Consider the following 5,912-nt stretch of genomic DNA (forward strand, 5'->3'; position numbering starts at 1 on the left):
GTAATTTTCTTCTCTGAAGTTCTCTCATAGACCTTGTAATGGATTTGCGGTTGTGCTATGTGGAGTGCCACTGGATTGCCATGTTAGTGGGCAAAATCTTCTCTCCCGCACACATGAACTTGGGTTTGGCAAGGAACTAGGTCAATACTACTATTCTTTGGCTTTGCAATGGTGATTAGATAGTTATGTTTTTTCAAATCATGGTGCTTTAGTTAGTTTGTTAATGGGTAGAAGAACAATTGATCAGAAGGCCCATAATCTTTTCATGGATGTAGAAGAAACAGAAAAGATCCTTTCACGGTTGTACAAGGAAGCCCTAAAATATCTACCTTCTCCACCTTTGCTTCCTTTAATCTGTACTCTATCCCTCCGCCCAGTTGAAAAACAAATCGACCTCTCTCAAAACCAAGTCGAGGCATGGATCCCGTGTAATCAAGGAGCTTATTGCGTCAAGATTATTTTCCTCCTTTGGATCAGGTTCGTTTTCCCACAATTTTTGTTCTGAATTTATTTTCCTTCTGGTTTATACTTGAATCCACATTAACTTCAGATTCGGGTTCAATTTGTTTTCAATCACCCCTTCGGATAGTGTCGTGCGCTCAAGGGATTCAATCTAGAATCTTCTCACCTACAGTACAACCTATGGATGCCCGAGATCGGTCGGGGCATAACTATGCTCATCAGGTGAGTTTATAAAATAAGAAACCTATTGTCTAAACAAACATAAACATGAAGGAGCCTAATGTCAGTTGTCAACATGCCGCTGGTTAAACCACTCCTAAATCAATTTTTGTATGGGTAAAACATGTCAGGGACCCTATATGGCAGGATTAATATCTTTTCTTGATTTCTTTTGTTGCTGCTCTGCCACAATCTCCTGTTCAAGGAAGTACCTTGCCAAGCTAGCATGTCCTGGCCGTTGTAGGTAAGAGAATTGACTTCTGATGAACTTTCTTCTTCTTATCCTCTTTCAGTTAGATAGTTATATTGTGAAACACTTGACAACGAAGCTCTCTGTCAACAATTAGAGTATTGACGGTTTCTGTCGTAAATCTGAATGTTTTTGCGGGCAATTGGTTTGTAAAAGCAATGGCACGTGACAACTACTAAAGCATTGAGTGTCGTTGCTGTTGCACTTTCTATAAGTATGGGAATTGATTTTCTGTCAATTGTGTGTTACAACTGACAACTACTAAATTTCAATGCCCTTTTTTTTGACAATTTTAGGTTAAATAGAATGGCGTGTGAAATAATTGGTGCTATCAACTAGGAGTAATCATGGCATTGTTGGGTAATATAGCAGTTATTTTCTGCATTGATATTAACGTCAACACAAAGGAACTCTTGCATATGTTTGCTTTGTCTCCAACCGGGAAATAATGTGTGCGTATATATCCACTGGAACGTTATCCACGCTCCATACTCGGCTCCAGCGATATAGTTTAACGACGAGACACACTTATCTAACAAAGTGCTCACAACTTCCTAGCAAATGCTGCTCACTGAGTGCCTCCTCCATTCAATGAGGAAAAGTTGACTGCTTGAGAAAAAGAAACTGTGAGTTCCCCACATCTACTGAACATCGTTTTGGTTACTTCGTTTCTATTCCTGCAGTTTTTGCATGGGCTGCAGATGTGATGCTTTTTATGGGAACAAGACTAATATGATTTGGGTTTGCTGCATGTACATTCGACTTAGTTGTACTCAGGAATGTTTTAGAAAATAATTCGCAATAACGTGGATGTCAGATTTATTAACTACTGTCTCTCTTGGTTGTGAAGGATTTGATTATGGGAGTTTTAGTATGCCCTGACCACGTACAATAGATGTAGACACCATTGTCGCTTCCTTATTTTATGTGATTCGGATATTTTAAAACCTTATATGTACCATTGAATTATATAGTTATGTAGGTTGCCCGATATGTTCATCGATGCTGTGGACAACGATTTTGATTATCGTTTCCCATATGTATCTAATTAGGTTTTCAATTAAACTTTGTTTTATTTATCATCTGTATCTAGAAAATCAGATTGTGAAGCTTACAATTTATTAGTTTTTCTGTGATTTCCCTTTATTTTGCTGATAGTCCACTACTCAGGATTATAAGAGCCATCATCTTTGTGAGTATTTTTCCTTCAGGTGTTGCAAGGTGTTAGTATGGTTCTACAGAGGAAGATGCACAACATGCCTAATTTTGTACTTACCTTGCAGTTCTGTGGATCTACTACAATTATATGATGTCCTCAAATCAGACCTTTTCAAGCATGACAAGATATCAGCATATATATATGTAGCACACCTTTGGTTCAATCGTACATTCATAGTAGTTTGATGTACTACGTTTTGGTTGGAAGAGAGGATTCTTATGGTGGCACATCATTCAGTGTATTTTGTTTTGTTTTCAGGCCGATGAAATTGCTGGACTAGAAACAGAATCTGTGTGTATATAAGGTAATTTTCATTGCAATGCACACCTACCTCTACACAAGGCATTGTTGTAATAAAAATTTCTATATTCTAATAAGTTTTGATTGGACACTTGAGCTCCGTTAGCAGTTCTATAGATCTACTACAATTATATGATGTCCTCATATTAGAACTTTGCAAGCATGACAAGATATCAACATATGATTTTCGCCTCTGTTTTTATGTTGTGAATATCTGTAATTTCCTAAGACTTTGCGTCAGGATTGAGCGCATGATAATTGCAATGATTTCATTTTCAGTTTTGAAAGGTATTGGTGAGGTTCCAGTCCATTACTACAGAGCACACCTTTGGTTAGATCGTACATTCGTAGTAGTTTAATGTACTATGTTTTGGCTGGCAGAGAGAATTCTTATGGGGACATGATTCCCTGTATTTTGCTCTGTTTTCAGGCAGATGAAATTGTTGGACTGAAAAGAAATTAGTGTGTATAGATGGTAATTCTCATTGCAACGCCCACTTTACTCTACAGAAGGGGTTGTTGTTAATATTAATTTCTATATTGTAATAACTTGTGGTTGGATACTTGAGCTCCGTTAGTAAGTCTTTACTACGAAATATATTAACTAATGCTAATTGCAAAATTAATGTGTACACAGTTAAATGGTTCATTATTTATTTATTTATTTATTACAAATATATGGTTGTTTACATGCAAGTCTAGCAATATTTTGGAAATACTTCCTATTCAGTGATGACACTTGAGTTTTGCCACAAAATAAGAAGTGTCAGGAGACTGCTTACTATAGAAACTAAATTTCTATAAAATTCACTGCTGCTCTTTTGATATATTTTTTCCGCCAAACAAATGTTTGACTTTTAGTACTTTTTCATCTACATCAACTTTATAGATGTATTAAGTAAAGTCACGTGCATTTGTTACAAATATTTTACTACCCCCAACTTCAAAAAGAGGCCGCTTATAATTTTTGACATGTAACTCTGACCATGAATTAGAGTCAATTCTGTTATGGCGTAACAGTTGGCAGGATCAACCACTTTTTGCACTCATATGCTAAAGATCATAAAAAAGCTAGATTACATGATGACACTGATATTTATGAATGATTTCACATCCATGTGTTACCCATTGTTGTCCAATAGCTACAGCTACATGAGTTATACAGAGTTTGAACATTGAGAATGATGCTATGCAATATGACAGCTGGTCATATAACTTGGATAATGGAAAATAATGTACCAGAACCAAACCTTTATTGGAGATCCTCAACCTACCCCAGCACCATGCAAATGGATATGGAATCTTCTTGCTTATACAAACAATAAAATTCTTCTTGGTTCTTATACAGGAGAGACTTAACAATAGAGATCTGATGAAGAGATTTTTTTGGTTGGTTATAAAAAATGTGATCTATGTGAGGAAGGCACAGATGAAACTATGACGTGCCTTCTTTTTCTCATGTGCATTCAATTAGATTTTTTTGGGTGGAATCTGGGTATTGGATGGGACACTGACATGCTCAATGAAGCAAAGAACAGGAACACATCATATGTTTCAATAAGATCATGATTAGTGGATGTTGGTCTATATGGAATCATAGAAACATCTTCGATAACAAAGATGCTAATATAAAGACGTGCCTATTCAGTTTGAAGAAGCATTTTTGTATCATCATGAAGACGTCAAAACCTAGCCTAAAGGAGGGGTCACATATAGTAAGACAAGTAATTTCTTTTCTTCTGTTCCTGTACATATACAAATGTACCTTATTTTCCCTCCGTTCCTAAATATAAGTCTTTTTAGCGATTCCACTACAAAATACATACGGATGTATATAGACATATTTTAGAGTGTAGATTCACTCATTTTACTCCGTATGTAGTGCATAGTGAAATCTCTAAAAAGATTTATATTTAGGAACGAAGGAAGTACATCATATTAATAGAAAACGAGTCATAGTTGGGCTTTAACCTACTATATTTTTCTCAAAACAATTAGACTAAATAATCGTAAATCGTGTAACTTATAAATTGTATATATCAATTAATATCTTGAAGAAAATGTATGTAACATGCAACTAATAAAAAGTAATAACAAACATATGTGCCAAAATATCAGAAATAGGCAATGAAGATTGTGGTTTCCTAGATATATATGGTTAAGTGTGGAAGATCCATGGATGATGATTACAGAATAATAAGGTATTAATTAACTAAAAACAAGATATTAATTAATGAACCTTAGGGACTAGATAGTTCCTATGCTGGGAAATGGTCCATCGATGAATTAGATGCGGACGACCAATAAGAATTGGTCAAAACTTAAAAGGTAGTTCTTAATATGAAATATTCACATCCAACATTCAAAAAATCCATGGTATTAATTAATGAATCTTAGGGGCCAGATAGTTCCTCCGTTTTGAAACGTCCATGGATGAATCGGATGCAAACGACCAATAAGAATTAAACAAAAGTTACAAGGTAGTTCATAATATGAAATATGCACATCCTACATTCAATAAACTAGCCCGTGCGAATGCACGGGTTGATGACTAGTGTTGAATAATAATTTTAGAGATTTGCTACAGTAGAGTATGATAAGGCTTTGCAATGGTTTATACTAACTTAACTCACGAGTCCTTGTTGAGTTTTGTGTGGATGAAGCTTTTGAGATTTAGGGAGACCGTGATATGAGAGGAATTAAGGAGACACAAAAGCTCAAGCTTGGGGATGCCCAAGGCACCCCAAGATAATATTTCAAGAAGTCTCAAGCATCTAAGCTTGGGGATGCCCCGGTTGGCATCCCACCTTTCTTCTTCAACAACTATCGGTTAGTATCGGTTGATCCTAAGTTTTTGCTTCTTCACATGATGTTTGCTATTCTTAGAATGTCATTTTATTTTTCTTTGCTTGCTGTTTGAATAAAATACCAAAGATCTGAAATTCTTAAATGTTAGAGAGTCTTCACATAGTTGCATAATTATTCGACTACTCATTGATCTTCACTTAAATCTTTCGGAGTAGTTTGTCATTTGCTCTAGTGCTTCACTTATATATTTTAGAGCACGGTGGAGGTTCTATTTTACAGAAAAAGATGAACTCTCATGCTTCACTTATATTATTTTGAGAGTCTTAAATAGCATGGTAATTTGCTTAAAATCCTAATATGCTAGGTATTCAAGAATAATAAAATTCTCTTATGAGTGTGTTGAATACTAAGAGAAGTTTGATACTTGATAATTGTTTTGAGATATGGAGATGGTGATATTAGAGTCATGCTAGTTGAGTAGTTGTGAATTTGAGAGATACTTGTGTTGAAGTTTGTGATTCCCGGAGCATGCACGTATGGTGAACCGTTATGTGACGAAGTCGGAGCATGATTTATTTATTGATTGTCTTCCTTATGAGTGGCGGTCGGGGACGAGCGATGGTCTTTTCCTACCAATCTATCCCCCTAGGAGCA

At 35.7% G+C, this 5,912-nt stretch overlaps 1 long non-coding RNA gene across 1 annotated transcript; it reads left to right on the forward strand.

The window, feature by feature from the left end:
- The first annotated feature begins 464 nt into the window (after positions 1-464).
- On the forward strand, positions 465-1,208 carry LOC125523012. Its single transcript, XR_007290080.1, has 3 exons — positions 465-477; positions 590-684; positions 813-1,208. It is a non-coding gene; the product is annotated as an uncharacterized LOC125523012 (long non-coding RNA).
- The last annotated feature ends 4,704 nt before the right edge of the window (positions 1,209-5,912 follow it).

The sequence above is a fragment of the Triticum urartu genome, chromosome 7 (assembly GCF_003073215.2).
Source record: "Triticum urartu cultivar G1812 chromosome 7, Tu2.1, whole genome shotgun sequence".
NCBI lineage: Eukaryota > Viridiplantae > Streptophyta > Magnoliopsida > Poales > Poaceae > Triticum > Triticum urartu.